This window comes from Bubalus kerabau, chromosome 1 (assembly GCF_029407905.1).
Source record: "Bubalus kerabau isolate K-KA32 ecotype Philippines breed swamp buffalo chromosome 1, PCC_UOA_SB_1v2, whole genome shotgun sequence".
Classification (NCBI taxonomy): domain Eukaryota; kingdom Metazoa; phylum Chordata; class Mammalia; order Artiodactyla; family Bovidae; genus Bubalus; species Bubalus kerabau.
This window is the reverse complement of record NC_073624.1, coordinates 258,062,702-258,081,081: the sequence shown is the minus strand read 5'-3', so window position 1 is coordinate 258,081,081 and position 18,380 is coordinate 258,062,702. Positions and strand designations below refer to the sequence as shown.

Below are 18,380 nucleotides of genomic sequence, written 5' to 3'. Positions count from 1 at the left end.
TACACACCATATTCCTAGCATCTGGCACACTGCTTTGCTCCTTTCAAACTGTCCATAAACTTTCATTTCTGAATGAATGATATGCTTCAAAACCTTTCATTACAGAAAGGGAAATGACTCTTACAATGAAGACCCAGCTCCTTATGTAAAATAGGAAAAAATAATAACAAGTACACCCACAATAATAACTGGCACGTGGAGAACACAGGAGTGATCAGTGACTTTTTACGAGCATCTCATTTGATACTCACAAGAAAACTGGATTTCTCAGAGGTGAAACAAACTGATCGGGATTCCACATTCAGTAAACAGCAATGTCAGAGCTTGAACACAGCTTTGCTAAACTCTTTTCACAGCCCCAATCAGCTTCAATTGATTGATTAATTAAGTGAGAGTGATTAATTGCAAGCAGCTGGAGCCTGTGTCACTGAGAGTATATTCTTCATGCAGCCTCATCCAGTCCCATTCTGATGTGTTATACTGTCCTCATTTCCTTTTATCTACTTTAACCAAATAGATGGGAGAGGGGATAACTGAAGAGGGAGGAGAGTGACATGTTGCCTGTGTAAGATGTGTGTTTCAGAACTGGGCAGATACAACTTCAGGACAATTTGCGGAGGGCTCATTTGGAAAAGACTCTGATGGAGGGATTGGGGGCAGGAGGAGAAGGGGACGACAGAGGATGAGATGGCTGGATGGCATCACTGACTCGATGGACGTGAGTCTGAGTGGACTCCAGGAGTTGGTGATGGACAGGGAGGCCTGGCGTGCTGTGATTCATGGGGCTGCAAAGAGTTGGACACGACTGAGTGACTGAACTGAACTTCTGGGAAAGGTGGTCCCCGAGGTGCTCCTATGTCTCTGCTGGACACAAACAGGCAAACAGGTAGCCCCAGTGTCAGCCGGTCATCCTGTGACCATGAGGGAAGCTCTGAGAAGCCGAGTAAGAGAGAAAAATACCCAGTTTTCTTGAGGAAATGGAGCCACCTACATTACATCACATTTCACTAAAGAGCCCTGTTCACTCTTGTCGAGCCAGCCTGAGTTGAGTTTTTCCCTCTTGCGACCAAAAATAAAGGCTTCCCGGCTGGCTCAGCGGTAAAGAATCCACCTGCCAAGCAGGAGACACGGGTTCAATCCTGGGATCGGGAAGATCCCCTGGAGGAGGACATAGCAACCCACTCTAGTATTCTTGCTTTAAAAAATCCCGTAGACAGAGGAGCCTGGTGGGCTACAGTCCACGGGGTCGCAAAAGAATTGGACACGACTCAGCAGCTAAACAACAACCAAAAATATCCAGATAAAGGAGAGAAGTAGGAGTGGAGGAGGGCAGTTCACGGTTTCTCATGCATGTCAGCCTTCTATGTAAAAGTCATCAGCTCACACACTAAAGTTTGAAAGTGTTTGAGACCCTCGTGGATCACACAGCAGGACTCACAAGCCGTGGATACTGAGGTCTGAACAGGGCATGAGGGAGACGGCAGACGCCTTTCCGAGAGTTGAAGGAGGGCACAGGACAGCCCCCTCATCCTACACACTCAGTATGTCAGTGGATAGTCCATCTGCTTTACAGGTGCCACAAACAACAAAAAACAAAAAAGTGGAGGAAAAATTAGCCCAGAAGGGAATGTCTAAGTGGAATGTCCTCTCATCGGATCTCCTCTCCTCAAGAGGAAAGGGGAGGCTTTCCACTCACACTGGGCATTCTGTTGCTATTTTCTGGGCTCTGCCCTATCCCAGGCCCCTCTCCCTACTGAAAGGCCATGGAGAAAATAGACCTCACCAAAGCATAAGACAGAATGACCCACAGCGCAGGGCTGGAAGACAGCCAGTTCCTCGGCATTGATGTGGTCCCACTTAACTCCCCTGGGGTGGATGCGTGTAGCGGCTCGGTGACAGCAAGCGATCACAGCAGCGGGCACACAGGGAGCTGAAGTGGACTCCCTGAAAGAAGGGTGGGCAGCAGAAATGCTCCAGGATGCCCCGAAGTGTAATTTCGGGCGATGTTGCATTGTTTGGGAATTTGGGAAACCACAGGAGTAAACAGGCCAAGCTGGCCTGCAACAGGCCAAAAAAAGACTTTTTTTTTTCTTCCCTGACCCGACAGAGAAACCAGATCAAAGATAGGGAGCAGTTGGCATGCAGCTCCAGGCTCTCTAATACTGTTTCATTCTGTTACCAACTGTTCATTGCGTACGTACTACGCGTCACATACTCTGACAAAGGAGCCTAACGGCATAATTCCTTTCTTTGACGCATACAAACCTGGAACCGCCAAACTCAGACATGCAAAACAACAGCATTTTCTTTCTTTTTCCATAACAATTTCTTTTTTATTTCAAGCCCACACTAACACAGTGATAGAAATAAGATCTCCTCTAACCCGTCTCCCCTGGATTGCCTCTAACTCCAGGAGGCTTAAAAAGTACCAGGGAGTCTAGAATGCGGAGTGGGGTTGAGAAATCCAGTCCTCACTGTATCATCCCTCACACTGGACACTGTGAGAAAGCCACAGGTACTTGAGCTGAGGGGGAAGAGTTGGGGACATCCTCCTTATTCTAGAAGCAAGACCTCACCAGCTCCCACCAGCATCTAACTTCCCTTCCTCCTATCTCAACTCTTCTCTTCCTAGAATCCATGAAATCTCTACCTACCCTGGGCTAAGGAGAGCACAACAGAAGCTAACCCCTTATTCTTTCAAGTCTATTTTCTAAATTGGGACCTTAATTTTAAGTTACAAAGACAAAGAGGTTGACTCCTTTATGGCCACTTGTTTTCCTTTTTGTCTCTTTCCTGAAGTAGCTTCCAGAACACAGAGGAAGAGTAGGGGATATAGGAAATACGAGGAGACAGGGGCACTGGATAATATCTTAAAAAATGATCCCACTGCAATTCAGCTACATTTTTCTTTGAGAAGATGTTTATATTTTCATACATGTTCATATATTTTCATATGTTTTTCATATATTTTCACAATATATGAAGAGGAGAATATATAAGCCAATGACTTGAAAACAGACTGGAGTTCACCAAAAGAAGAGAGTAAAAAAGGATCAAAGGTGTGAGCAAGATTTTATTTGTATTTTCAGATCACTAAATAGTAGGGAATTTAAGAACAATTTGCAGAACCTCATAGAAAATGAAGGTTCAATATCATTAATAGTATGGAATGTCCATCATGAATAAAACAACCTGATCATATGCCACTATATATTTTTTTGTAGTTAAATGGTGATTTGAAATTTACATCCTTTCCTCACTTTAAAAGTTACAAAACTGAAAAGTTTGATTTAAGAAAAACATAACTTTGGTAAAAGGCCCCAAAGCAGAGGTCAGATACATAATCAAGAAGTTTATTTTCCCTTCCTTCTGTGGAAAATACCTATTCTAATTATTATATTTTATTCTAATGGAAGACACTTCCATTAGAATAATTGAGTAATGAAACTCTGTACTATGTATGAAAAGAGATCCCTAATGACACTGATCCTTTGAACCAGAAATTTTTAGATCCATGTTACATAATTGTTTGTCTGATCAACTCTATTGTTGAAGAAACATGGGGACACAATAGGCAAGAGCAATTTTTTTTTAAAACCACCCATCAGTGGGAAGTTTCCTACCAGCCATCTGTAACACAAAATTTTATCCACACATCTAACCTCCCTTCACTTCAGCGAGAGTTGTGTGGGTGTCTGCGCGCTGGAGAAATGAATCCCAAAAACACACATCACTCTTCCCAATTTACATTTGCAGTATCCTGAATTTAAGCACGGTCAATGAATCTGACAGGGAGTGCTACTGAAGTCTCAACTCTAAATAAATAGTTTAAAATAAAAAGTTGTATAAATATCAGTCTGTGCCAATGATGCGGTTTGGGAGGGAGTGCTATAAACACAAAGTAAATTAAATGGGATCTACTTTTGAGGGGTAAAAGGCTACTTAGACGGGTTATTATAGAGGAGATTTTGTTGTGTGGTGCGACAGCACGTACCCATGTGGGCAACCTACAACTGGTTGAAGAAACAAGTCCCACCCGTACCTAGGAGCGGTGCCACAGCCAGACCACAATTCCTGTGAGGGATGAACTTAATTTGCTGAAAATGAAGGCCAGGCTCTGTTGCAGCTCATTAGCTGGTTACAGACACACTGCGAGAGAAGAAAGTGGAATTTAGTCGATGTTCCAACTTCTCCATGTGCTGTGAATAAAACAGACTATTGTTTTTTTGATAAAGAAGTATTGTTTTGAATGTGCAGAGTGGCTAAGTCAAGCCAGCAGAATTTTTTGGCCAAATATAGTCTCTTGCTCACTCCTAAAAATCCTAGCTTTCAAATTAGGAGCTGAAGTCATTGAAAAAAAAAAAAAAAAGTTTACATTCCTGCAGCCTGCTGCAGCAAAGCCAAACAAATGTTTGGCTTAAAGCTCACTTACATCTCTTTCATGAGCCTTTTCTTCAACATGGAAGTCTGAAAAATACCATTTCTTGTACCGAGTCATTTAATGCCAAGTGTTTTGTGTGTGAGTGTGTGTGTGTGGACATGCATACTCAGCAACAGTACTATAGGGTCAGTGTAGTGGTTTTAAAGCATGTGGGTCATATTTGAATTTAAAGAAACCATGGTTTTACAGCTTCTGGCATAATTTAGGTCACAGTCACAAACTGTGATTTTTTTTAAGCATCATTAACCACTGAATGGACAAGGAATGTGTTATTTTCAAGGAGTTTCTTTGGTGCCAGTTCAGGCAATAAAAACCCAAGGACAGGGGTCAAACTGGGAGGGTAACCTAGTATGTAGTTGCCCTCCTCATGCACTTTTTTACCATAAAAACTCAACATGCTTTTTGGCCTTCAGTCTCTAAGGCCAGGCTGGGTTACACGGAGTAACAGCACCAGTTTGTTAGAGTCAGGCATCTCGATGGCCAGTTTCCACATAGTTGGTCGGATTGGTGATCGGCTACTCTGAAGAGGCGATTGAGATGACAAAATTGTGGAACTGAATCAGTGGTGGTCTAGTGTTGTTTCAGGATCAGGTAGACTCTCCTTAAAACATGCTTCATGGATCAGTCAAATTTTTGCTATAATACAACTGAGTTTGGGACGTCCCTGCTGGTCCAGTGGCTAAGAATCCACTTTCCAATGCAGAGGACACAGGTTCTATCTGTGGTTGGGGAACTAAGATCCCACATGCTGCAGAGCAACTAGACCCACGAGTGGCAACTACTGAGCCCATGCGCCTCAACTAGTGAGTCCATAGTGAGTGAGTAAAAGTTGCTCAGTTCGTGTCTGACTCTTTGCGACCCCATGGACTGTCCATGGAATTCTCCAGGCCAGAATACTGGAGTAGGTAGCCCTTCCCTTCTCCAGGAGATCTTCTCAACCCAGGGATCGAACCCAGGTCTCCCGCATTGCAGGCGGATTCTTTACCAGCTAAGCCACAAGAGAAGCCCAAGAACACTGGAGTGGATAGCCTTTCCCTTCTCCAGGGGATCTTCCCAACACAGGGAGTCCATACTCCACAGCAAAAGATCCCATGTACTGCAAGTAAGACCAGACACAGCCAAATAAATAGATAAATAAAATATTAGGGGAAAAAATAAGAGTTTTGTAACAATGAGGACCTTCACTGAAAATAAATTTCTAATCCGAGAGCAGAAAATGAACTGCTTTAAATCAAGGTGCTTTATAACTTCCCAACCCAGGGATAGAACCAGTGTCTCCCGCATTGTGGGCAGATTCTTTACCATCTGAGCCACCAGGGAAGCCCATTTATAGCTAATTGGCACCTGACAATCCAGGCCCAGACCTGAGGAGAGGAAATGGAGGAAGGCATGTGCACCTCATTTTCAGCCCTCTCCTCCTAGCTGTCTACAGCTCTGCATGTTAGTGGCGTTATTTTATTTTCAGGAGTAATTTGATGGTGAAGGTAGTTTTCCCCGGTGCAAATGATGGGTGCATCGGAGGAGGGGAGCAGAGAATAAGCCAGTCTTCCTGGTCAAACAATAGCATAATGAGAGGCTAGGGGCCTCCGCAGACTAATTCTAGTTACCTTCTGAACCTTTAACACTGAAAAAAAAAAAAAAAAAAAGGCACTTTCCTTAACAGAGCGGTTGTTACATGGAAGGCATAAAATAAGGCATTTACTAAAAAACATGATTTACATATTGAATTTTTTCAAAATAATATCAAAAATCTGGGTTCTTATTGCCACATCCACAGGATCTCCAAACTCAGTGTTCAGATGCCAATTTTTGTAGCGGCAGTGGTGTGAGTATAATTTTACCTGCCCAGATTTACCTGCATAATTTACATCATCAAGGTAATAGTGAACGTATCAGCATCAAAGAAAGAGTAGAAGAATATACATTTTATTGAACTGTTTTCTAGATATTCCAGATTCCAATTCTTGTGCTTTTCAAGATGGTTATATTACAACCTGCTATAGTACAACCTATTAAACTAGGCTGTACATCTGAAACTAATATTATAAATCAACTGTATTTCAATTTATAAAAAAAGAAGACATTACAATCTACCAAAGAATTTTTTTATTTGTATCAAAACTTCTGAGAATTAAGTCTTGGAGGGATGGCTATAAGAGAAAAAAAGGTCACCTTTTGAGAGAAGTGATGGCAACTGACTTCAATTCTAAATACAGTACCACATCATTAATGAGATGGTGCCAGATGTGGCTTCCTGGGCGCAGCTGGTAGTAAAGAACCCACTTGCCAATGCAGAAGACCTACAGAAACAGGTTTGATCTCTGGGTCAGGAAGATCCCCTGGAGGAGTGGATCTTGCAACCCAGTCTAGTATTCTTGCCTGGGGAAATCCCATGGACAGAGGAGCCTGGCAGGCTACAGTCCACAGAGTCACAGAGTCAGACACAACTGAGTAAATGACCACTCACTCCCACACGTTAATTTTCTGAATAAATATTTCTTGAGAATATAAACTAAAACACTTAAATTGTAACCATTTTTATTAAATAGTTTCTAAAATGTTTTCTAAATGCTCTTGCCTCCATAAAAAAAAAAATCTTTCAGTTCAGTTCAGTTCAGTCACTCAGCCATGTCCTACTCTTTGCGACCCCATGGACTGCAGCATGCCAGGCCTCCCAGTCCATCACCAAGTCCCAGAGTTTACTCAAACTCCTTTCCATTGAGTCAGTGATGCTATCCAACCATCTCATCCTCTGTCGTCCCCTTCTCCTCCTGCCTTCAATCTTTCCCAGCATCAAGGTCTTTTCCAACGAGTCAGTTCATCGCATCGGGTAGCAAAAGTATTGAAGTTTCAGCTTCAGCATCAGTCAGTCCAGTGAATATTCAGGACTGATTTCCTTTAGGGTGGACTGGTTGGATCTCCTTGTTGTCCAAGGGACTCTCAAGAGTCTTCTCCAACACCACAGTTCAAAAGCATCAATTCTTCTGGGCTCAGCGTTCTTTATGGTCCAACTTTCACATCCATACATGACTACTGGAAAAACTATAGCTTTGACTAGATGGACCTTTGTCAGCAAAGTAATGTTTCTGCTTCTTAATACGCTAAGTTGGTCATAACTTTTCTTCCAAGGAGCAAGTGTCTTTTAATTTCATGGCTGCTGTCACCATTTGCAGTGATTTTGGAGCCCAAGAAAATAAAGTCTGTCACTGTTTTCATTGTTTCCCCATCTATTTGCCATGAAGTGATGGGACCAGATGCCATGATCTTAGTTTTCTGAATGTTGAGTTTTAAGCCAACTTTTTCACTCTCCTCTTTCACTTTCAAGAGGCTCTTTAGTTCTTCTTTGCTTTCTGCCATAAGTTTTTCTCTTACGGCAGAAAAAAATCTTTTAGAATACACAATTTAAATTTTTTGTCTTATGTCATCATTGTGAAGCTCCACATTGTACTATACAATTTTTGTCCCTAAACATTATTATACAATGTTTGTCCCTAAAGTTGGTTGCTTTCTCCTTCAATTCCAGGTTCTCCTTTAAGATATTACTGCTGTTGCTCCTCTCACAGACGATGTATCTAATATCATTTCGCCTTCTCCCTTCCAATCTGCTCTGAGATAGAAAAAGATATCTAAATTTGTTAATTTACACAAAATAATCATTGATATGACTCCAGATAAAAATCTACTATAGAGATTCGCTAGAAGTTTTGCAACTAAATTTTCTACCAAAGAGCTTAAGTTGCCAAAAGCTCAGTAGTCAGGTAAGGACTTACTGCAGCAAGTCCTGACCACCTCGACACTATTTTGTAAAGTCAAGAAATACATACACAACTGAAATTTGAGTTGATGACCAAATAAATTTCTCCTTAATAAGCATTTAAGTTTTGAGGCTAATTTATGTCTTAAACTTCTCTAATGCCACCTCATATTTGAACCCTAGCTTACAGCTTACAAATAACTTCCACATATTATAGGATTCCATTTTCCCTTCATACCATGAGTATGTTTGGCTTTTTCGGGGAACAAGGAACAGAAACATATTCAAGCTACCTTAAACCAGTATGAGGCATTACAGAATCTTTAAAATAAGCCAAATGGACACAGGATCTTACTCAGAGATGGGAAAATAGGTCAGAGAGCTGTCAATCCACACAGTCTGATTATCACATTCTTACCTCAACACCGGGAACACGTTTCTCCCTTTGCTGCAACTTCACCGTTATTCTCACTGTTTTGTAACTTTAGTGAATTCTTAGTAACACTCAAGATTACTTAATAAACTATTTAAAAAATATTTTTAGTGTTTATTTTAAAACTTAATAAAAACATTGTATAAAATACTATTTTAAAGCAATAAAAATATTTTAAATATTTTCATTATTATATGAAAGATTACATGCTGCATACTTTAAATAACCAAAAATAAGATGGTACTTAACACTCACACACACACACATACATACCAAATGATTTGCTAGTAAAAGGAAAAAATATTGAGCCTCTGTGTGTGAAACCTTTCTGGTAAACCACAGATAACTTTGCAACTTCTACCTGACTTTCTCTACATGGCTGGAGTTCAACTAAAGACACAGATTTGAGAAGTTATAGCTATTATTTGGTCCAGAGAAAGAAAAATTATTTAGTAATGCAACTCCGACTTCTGAAACATCAGAGTTTCTACTCTGCTTGTCGTCTTGAGTGCAAACTGAGCGCTCTATTCCAAGAGGTGCTTTCACTTAGGAAAGACCACTTTTTTTTAGAAAAGAAACCCCCAAATCTTAACCAGAATATAGAAGTCATCAGCTACGTAAAAGTCAGCCTAGAAGCATCAACACCACAGTCTCCTGGGGGGGGGGGGGGGTGGCTAAGGGAATATGTACAGCATCGTTTCACCAGCTTCCCTGAGTAAGTCCACTTTTATAAAGTGTCAGCCTTGGTATCTTGAAAAAAGAAGCAACTCCAAAGGAAGTGTGGTGGAAATTTCCAAAATACAGGGAGTCTGTTTGGATAAAACCAGTGAAGACAGGCTTCTATATTTAATGATGGGGCCTGGGTTGCCTGTCTTCTGTGATCACTGGCTCTGTGTGCTACACTTTGGTGAGTTTATGATGGTGTAATCCTCCCATGAATGAAGCCCTCCCTCCTTCCAGTGCTGTTTATTCTTAGCTTGTGCACACAAAGAGCAAAGAAAGTCGTCAACAACACATCCAGTTTATACACTGAACGCGGGTAAGAGCCTTGCTGACTCAAGTGAACCAAGAAGCTCTTGTGTCCTGAACATCCTTCCTTCATTCATTCACACACACACAAATATTTACCCTGCACCTACTATGTGCCAGGCACAACAACACAAGAGGTTAACCAGGGAAAAGTGAAGATCAGGGACATGGCAGTGGTAGTGATGGAGGAGAGAGGGAAAAACAGTTTGTGTTAATAAAAGGGGAGATTCTTTTCCTGACATCCTGTAAAAATGTGTGGCTCTAACGTGTCAGTCATATTAATTAAGCTTGTTTCTAATTTGAACTGTAAGATTCAAGAGAAAGCACCCCATGTTGATGGGCCTTTCTTATTTTCACCAAAATTCCCATAATAGTTGAAAAATAAATCTATGGTAGTTCTCCAAACTGTCAAACCTAAAGAATATCCAACTCCTTATGTTTCAAGAGCAGAGAATGACAGAGCTAATGATTTGTTGCTTTTTACAAAACAAATAAATAAATTTCCTATGGGAAGATTCCCTAGAGAAGGGAATGGCTACCCACTCTAGTATTCTTGCCTGGAGAATCCCATGGACAGAGGAGCCTGGTGGGCTACATACAGTCCATGGGGTTGCATAACTGAGCAACCAACACTTTTGCTTTTGCACACATTGTCCATTTTACAATTGGAAAATAAACAGATTAAAATGAATACGCTTGCAGCACCTCAAGTCTAATACTTTGGAAATAATCATAATCATTGGGGAAAAGAATTGGCAGAGAGTAGAAGACAAGCACTTTTTAGTGGGAATTTGGAGGAGTTGTAGATCACTTTTCATGTTAAAAAAATGAAGGGAGAAAAATTAGTAGTTCTAGCCAATGGCAGGCTGTTCTAATGATGATTCTGTGAATTGGGATAACAGAAATTGCACTTGTTCAGAAAATATTTTCAAGTCACGATTTCTAGAAGTTACCCCACTTATCACTATGTCAGAATATTTTCCTCCAGTCTGTTAGAAGCAGGTTTTGCCTCTGTGCTGCCTTCAAGGATTCCAAAGGTTCACTCACAATGTCAGACTACAATAAAATTCAGCGTAATGTGAACCACTCTGTGATATTGCCTTTCCTTACTGCCTTTCAGTTACACTATTCTAAATGCAATAAAAGAGAAGTTGTTCTGAATGGGACAGAGAGAGAAATGAGTGCCATTCCCTGAGTTGAAAAGTCACAGACTGTAATATGCTAACAGCTTAGAGGAGAATTTCTTATATTGATGGCTGGTTATGCGTGTTGGAACATCTGAGTAACCTGAAAAGCAAACAGGATTGCCTCTTAACACATTGTGGCGGTTTTTATTTGGTATGCATTCCACAATGGGTAATAAAAAAAGCAGTTATCCCCACCAGCTGCAAACGTATTGATGCGTTTTTCTGGAGAGTAAACCCAAGCAAGCACTGTGGACACAGAAGAGGCAAAATTCGTGACCACTCGCTCTGCCGAGTGGCCCCTGTGAAAATGGGGTGCTCCTTTTTACATAGAGGCTTGACTCAGCAACAGGTCAGAGCTCGGGAAACAAGCGCTGCCCAAGATATTCAGGGGGCCATAAACCCAGGAATGCTCTGAGAGCTGCCAGTGGGGCCCCAGAGGATCCTGAGCCGTCTGCACACCACCTTGGCACAGGACAGGCCTGTCTCTTTGCATTCATTAGCTGGAGTTGAGTTTCTCGACGGGAAGGCAAGAACACATGAAGAAGTCTTCTATGCCTTCTGTGGACACGCAAGCAAAGCAGGAACTTGAGGACAGCAGCACTGATCTCTGCAGGTGATGTCAGGAGCATGCCAGACATGAGAGGCAGATTTAAAATACTTCAGCATATATAATGGTTATTTTACATACACGGTCATCTGTTTATTTGAAGATGAAAAGAAGGACTGCCAGACAATTCTGACCTAAAAATACCACTCACCCCAGTCATTATTGTAAGTGTTTCCTTCACCTTCTAAGGAAAAAAGAAAAAAAGGAAAAAACTTAAAAAAAAAAAAAAACACTCAAAAGTAACATTTCAAGGGTAATTATACTCATATTTTGAAGTAACTTATCTTAAGAATATGAATGATTCCTGTCCACTCACATCTTGGGTCGTTTCGTGCAGAATTCCCACTAACGATCCCTTTGCCCAGTACTTAAAATAAACCCATCTATTCCTTCTCCCAGAAAGAAAATAGCAGAAATCTCAATGGTCACAGTGAAATTATCCCCTATGACAGAGTGAGTCAGCTAAGTCACAGTAAGCAAAAGCTCACTTCTTTGAAAACTTGCTCCCTGTCTTCCTTGCAGGGAACCTGCACCCCTGATGTATGACTGCAAAACAAACCGCTTGACTTCACTACGTGCACCCACCACAGTCTGAGCAAGTGCTATTCAAACTTACTGTTTATGAATGAAATTATACTTTCTTACTGATTTTCACCATAAAGTTAAAGTGGCAGACCCACAGAAAGGACTTTGTACTGAAACATTTTTAATTTCAGTTAAGAGCTCCAACATTTGCCTCAATGGACAATATTTGTGACTTTTTTTTTCATACATAACCATTAATTCTGCAAAACAGCAGATTCTGTTCACTTATTATATCAAAAGTAAATATCCACAATTTCTTATATCACTGACAGTTTTCCTTGAATGTTATAAAGTCATGCTGACTACACCAATTTTATAGTTATCCAGTAAATGCTCATTTGGTAGAATATCTTTATGAAGATTGTATTGATTAGAATCCACTAGTCTTACCAGTAACTTTACACATAATGTATTCATTTACTAGCACCTTTTTCTCTTCCATTCTACTACAATTATTAAAGGTTTAATAGATGCAAGTTTCATGATATATCTCAAATCTGATGGGTTGATTTCTTAATCATATCCTTTTTATTTAAATCAATAAAAAAGAATGACAAAATACCTATTATTTATGACATACTTTTAATTCATGCCAATGAAATAAATAACTTTTACAAAGTAAACCCAATTTTTCTGCAAATGTTTCAAAAATTTTTAAATTCTTCACCTTAAATATTGAATTTCCATATTTCTAAAAGTTCACTTGAAGCTGTCCAGCCAACAGAGAAATTCTGATTAAAATTTAAAATCTCCAGTCTTCCTAGTTCTGGGCAGTGTATTTACTAACACAATGGTGTGTTGTGTTTTAAGAAGCACAACAGGAAACCATCAGTGAGTGCATTATAAATCCCTCTTAAAGGTATAAGTGCGAGAAAGGCAAGAAAGTCTATGTACAATGCCATATGATGAGCCAAATATAGTTAAGAAATGTCAGGTTCATGCCAAAATTTTACTGAATGGTTATCTTGGTGGGATCAGCTGCCTCCATCAAGACTGTACCCAAACTGACAACCTCAGAGCGATAAGAAACCAACTTGGCTCCACTACCCAATGAGAACCAGAACCAAACATCCTGAGAAATTCCCTAAGGAAAAATTACCAAGCGAGATCACAGGAAGTTAGCACTGAAGAGAACTTTAGAGGTCACTGGTGAGGAAAACAGCTATTTTCATGGAATAACATAAGAGTTAAAGAAACCATAACATCTCTATAATTTAAAAAATTAATGAATATATAAATTCAAATAAAGGACTCGGGAAATATAGGTCTTATTAAAAAAAATTAGAGGTAACTCCAACATGATTCAGTAAGCTAATTATATAACTAGGATTTAGTGATTTTTAGAACTTAGATAATGAATGAATAATAGAAAAATTCAGAGCTTCCAGCTCTTTCTTCTAGAACCCTTCTCGCCACCTTTTGTTCTCTTCCAGGCAGCCACCTCTGTATTTTATTTCCTTAGGCCTATATTCACCAAACTGATCAATGATTTCAATTAAACTGTAGCTGTTTAGTATGTTAATCTTGCAACAGGTATTTCAACTGAAGACTACAAGGTCTCAAGACCTCAAGAAATGACTAGAAGAATTTTCACTATTGACGAATAATGATAACTATTGACAAACAATCTTTAGTTCACAAAGGGCTTCAAATCTGTCCTCAGGGATAGCCATCTAGTCACATACATGTAACAGTCCTTAGAGTGGAAGTTACAGGATTATGGTGATAATGTTTGCAACCAAGATAAATGGGAAAGTTTTGTTAGAATTACCCAATTATTAGTCATTCACTTTGTAAAACTGCTAAATAATAATAAATACCACTCAGGGAAAGGCACCGTTTCTTCTCCAAAACATTTTCATGATGCAATTTGCTGGGAATGGGAAAAGAGATCGGTGGGAAGTATGTCTTCCCTCAAGAACATACGCATCTTACTAATTAAGCCATGTGTTGTAATTTTATCTAAGCAAGCAGGAATGCACATAAAAGCGCCTAAATTGTACCATAAGAACTTGATCTAAAACACAAGCATGAAATAGAATAAGAACAGTAAATTATCACTAAGTGGAAGGTGGTTAATACTAGTAGTTGAAAATTCATAGTCAGCAAAGCAGGGCTACACAAACGAGAGCCCCAGGCACACGCTTCACTTGGGTGGCGTAGCAGGACAGAACCACCCATCCATGCTGAAGGATTCTGTCTGTGGAGGTTTACAACAGCCAGCGAGACAAGCAAAGAAACTCACAACGGGGAAGTTGTTAGCGGAGAAGCATCTTTGGATAGGGAAGATGGTCTCCATGAAGTTCATGGTCTAACGGACAATGTAAATGGTTCAGTCGTGTCTGACTCTTTGTGACCCTGTGGACTGTAGCCCACCAGGCTCCTCTGTCCATGGGATTCTCCAGGCAAGAATACTGGAGTGGGTTATGAAAATTGCATGGTTTCTGCAACAATCTTTACTGCTCCCCTGACCTCCTAAACCCATCGCTGCTCTCACTGGAGAGGTTTCCAGCAAGTCAGCTACAAAATCAGGAGTTGCTTCAAAGTTATCTTGAACTTCATAGTTACCTTGAACTTCCAGAGTCAATTTTTCCAGAATTAGTCAGCAGTGGAAGGCCATGCCCTGAGACCAGACAGACCACTAGGCGGACAGGTACTGAAGGCATCCAAGGAGTGGGCACACGGAGAAGTCAGGTGAAGACCAGGCATGTACTGGGAGCTCCATGAAGAACTAGCAGGAGCCACAGGGATTCAGAGCAGAAGTTTTTATACGGGGGGAGTCAAAATGGGGGAATCTGGGGAGCAGGCGAAGGGTAGTGAAGTACCCAGATGTTTAGCTCACATATTCATCCTGTGCTTAAACGTGTGCTCATCTCTAAAGGCCCTCACGATGAGGTTTAGGAAAATTAAATGGTGTGTATCTAACCAAACAAAAATAGGGCAAAAGACCTTAGAACACAAAAAGAGAAAGAGATAGGAGAGAGTAGAGAAGACTGGCCCTCTACAGAGGTGAAGCTAGATTAGCTAGAACTATATTGAAATATCCTACATATAATTGTCTTTTCATCTTCTATTTTTTTTAATGTTGCTTTCTCTGACATTTGAGAATCAGATTATCAGCTGGTATTTCTCATTTCTCTCATTTGCCTGAATCTACATGTTCAATCATCCCAAATTTGAGTAATTTGCCCCTTCGAACCTCCTAAAGGCATGTGAACAAACAAAAGCTTGTTAGAACTGGAACATAAGAATAAGTAGCCCTGTCTGAGTGGAAGAATGAGGAGCTCTTCTACCATAATTGACATTGGGAACTTATTTCCTTTGCCTTTCTATGCCCTTTTGATTATTTCTTAATTCCTAGCTATCGTCTGAATGGTTAAACTGACCAGTTACTATGTGAAGTATTAGTATTTCAGGTTTTAGAGTTAATTTTCTCTACCAGCTTTAGTTCTGAGCTGCAGTGAATACCTTCAAATAAAAATTGTAGGCATGTGGTTCTGTTACATCTTTACGAGTTGCAATGTATTTAAATTAGTTCTTCTGTATGAAGTGTTATACTAAAAGCAATGATGCTGGCTCCACAAAATGAAGTGCACATAAAATAAACTTATTATTTAAGGTAAATGAATCCTTAAGGGCTCTTGAACGTCAATGATAGGTATGGAGAGCATTTCATTCGTAGATAGATTTCTCAACACGTCTGGTACATGAGAGATTCTGACGATAGGTGAACTCACACTAATGGTTGGAAGCTGGGACACAAATACTACACAAAGCTACATCACCATCAACAAATAGTTAAATGGCATCTACCATAGGCCTGGCACTATGCAAGATCAAAGGAATGCAAAAACGGATATGATATAATCCTTATGTTCAAAAGACTCACAGTCTAGCCTGAGGGATAAAGGTACCTTCAAACCTTTACAGTAGGATGCACTATGAATAAATGCCAAAATAAACACAAAACAGAAGGACCTCATGCCTTTCTTGGGTGGTCAAGGAAAGTTTCATCAAGAAGATGTCATTTGAACCCCATCTTGAAAGTAAATACATGTTCCAAAGGTGGAGAAACTGAAATGGTTTCCTGGTGGGAGACATTCCAGATATGGTCAGAACATGGTAATATTCAGCCATTCTTAGCTTGGTGCAGCTATGAAGAGGCTATACAGAAGAGTCTGAAAAGTCGATGGTGCATGGAGTCTTTCTGTGCCACACAGAAGAACCTAGATTTATCCTGGGGAATGACAGTAGGTCATGGTAGCTTTTAATCACAATTGATAATCCATCAGAAAAACAAAACATACCATTTTAAACTTTGTGATGTATTTAGTAACCCTCTATCCTCCCCACCATTTATGAGTCTTTGCATACTACCCTTCTCAAAAATACAGCCAGAGCAGAGTATCCCTGGAGAGAAAGCTTCTCCAGTTCTCCAGTGGCCATTTATTCTAACGTTACTTTCATCCCCAAACCCTGGCTAATATTCTGCAGCAAACCCAAATGACACAGAATAAAACCCACCAGTAAAATATTTCAGAACACTCAAAATGTTCAGTAAAAGGAATTTCATCTTGCACACCCCAGAAAAACATAATAAAACTTTCATATAAGTATTTATAGCATGATTGATAACATTACTTTTGTCTCATGAAATTCTCAGTATCATGAGAAAGTTCAGAAGCAAATGAGAAGCAGTCACATCATCCTTCATCCACCAGTAAAATCCAGTCACCTTGAAAAGAGGAGTTTTATGGCCTTCAGGAGTGATAGGGTAAGGAGAAATACAATTGTCTGAGATACCTACATGATATATTTCTGATATCTCACAAAAGTCCCTAAAGAACAACTTATCTTCATTTCTTTCCTGACAACAATTGCATCAGGAGATGAACTCAAATTGTGCATTAAAGAATGTGACTGTACGTGTTTACTCAGAGAAAAGAATTTCTTTTTACACTATTTACACAAGTAACGGTTTTATTTTCCTCACCCTTTGCTTTTGTCTATCAATAACATATCTACAACTGGATTGAATCAGAGTCTTGGGAAGATACTGGCAGTGAAAAGATCTGAGTTTTACAGACAGATTATGCACTTCTGGACTAACACACAAAATCAAAACTAAGGAAGAGGCTAAGACCAGAATGTCATAAATCTCATAAATGAGATATCATTATTCAAGTACAAAAAGTCATCATCAATAAAATGGTGATGAAATTTTACAAAATAAAAATGCATGAAAATCTGTAGGAAAAAAGAGCCACGTTTTTCCTGTCTGCATGCCCTTATCTATTCATACACATCTTGCTTCTCTTTATTTACTCAACTTTTTTTATAAACCACTCATGCTTTTTTGGTCAGATGGATCTAAACACTGACTAGATTTGGTCAGATTTTAATCAGAGGATCTAAACACTCTATGGGAAATTTCTCCTGTCTCACCCCTTGACTATATGAAAATAAAGATGTTAACTGTGGCAAATTTTCCACAAGAATATCTGCTTCCTAAAATGTTTAATTGACAACAGAAATAAGACAGGTGTTAAAGGTTATCACAATTATATTGACTTTCATTTTATTCCATTAGCAACTTTTTGTTAACTTTTCAAATTATGCATTGTTACCTTGACCCATTTTTTAGATGCCTCATTGGATCTGAAAGGTAGTAATTTGGGACTTAAAATTTGAACTTTAGATTGTTATATTTTTAGTACAACCCAAAGGTGTTCACGGGAAAACGTGAATCTAGATTAGAAAATACAGAGGTGTTTTATGAAAGCCACTATCCTTTCTAGTTCAAGTCACTTTTCATCCTAAATTTTTCCTAAAATTAATTTTTCACTCATATCTTTAGCTAATTACTCATTCAGTTAATTGGATTAATTTTAATAGTGGGTTTTAAAATTGTGTCCCTTTGCTAACTGTAAGAATGAAAATATTTTAAAATGATGTATGCTAATTTAACATCACACCATAAATGTATACCTTTAAAAAATTTTAAAGCACAAAGATTTTACACACTGTAAATGGTATTGCAGTTTCTACATGAAATTGTTGAGATTCAGGAATCATGAACCATGCCTAAGTTCTTGGAAACTATGTGTCTGCTATGGTGGCTGTTGGCTCCTGCGAATGGAAAAAAGTGCCACAGAGAATTTCAACCAACATGAAGCAACTGTTCCAAAGAATGTGGTTTAAGATTTTCAAAGACCAGTCAGACAGTTAAGGCATGCAGCTGTACTAGAAGGTGACCAAGAATAAGAATAGATGAATCAAATAGCAAATGCATTACAAGACAGGTTTGAATTGCCAGGACTGAGTTCAGTTTTGTATTTTTACCT

General features: G+C 39.5%; 1 long non-coding RNA gene across 2 annotated transcripts in view; it reads right to left on the bottom strand.

The window, feature by feature from the left end:
* The window catches only part of LOC129639084 (uncharacterized), a 436,428-nt gene that overhangs the window by 374,899 nt on the left and 43,149 nt on the right, over positions 1-18,380 (bottom strand). The window contains exon 1 of one of the 2 annotated variants that reach the window (XR_008708238.1): positions 252-406. The exons of the other annotated variant lie outside the window; for it this stretch is intronic. This is a non-coding gene — a long non-coding RNA (uncharacterized LOC129639084). Of the gene's footprint in view, positions 1-251; positions 407-18,380 lie in introns of those variants that run through there. 2 annotated transcript variants of the gene reach the window in all.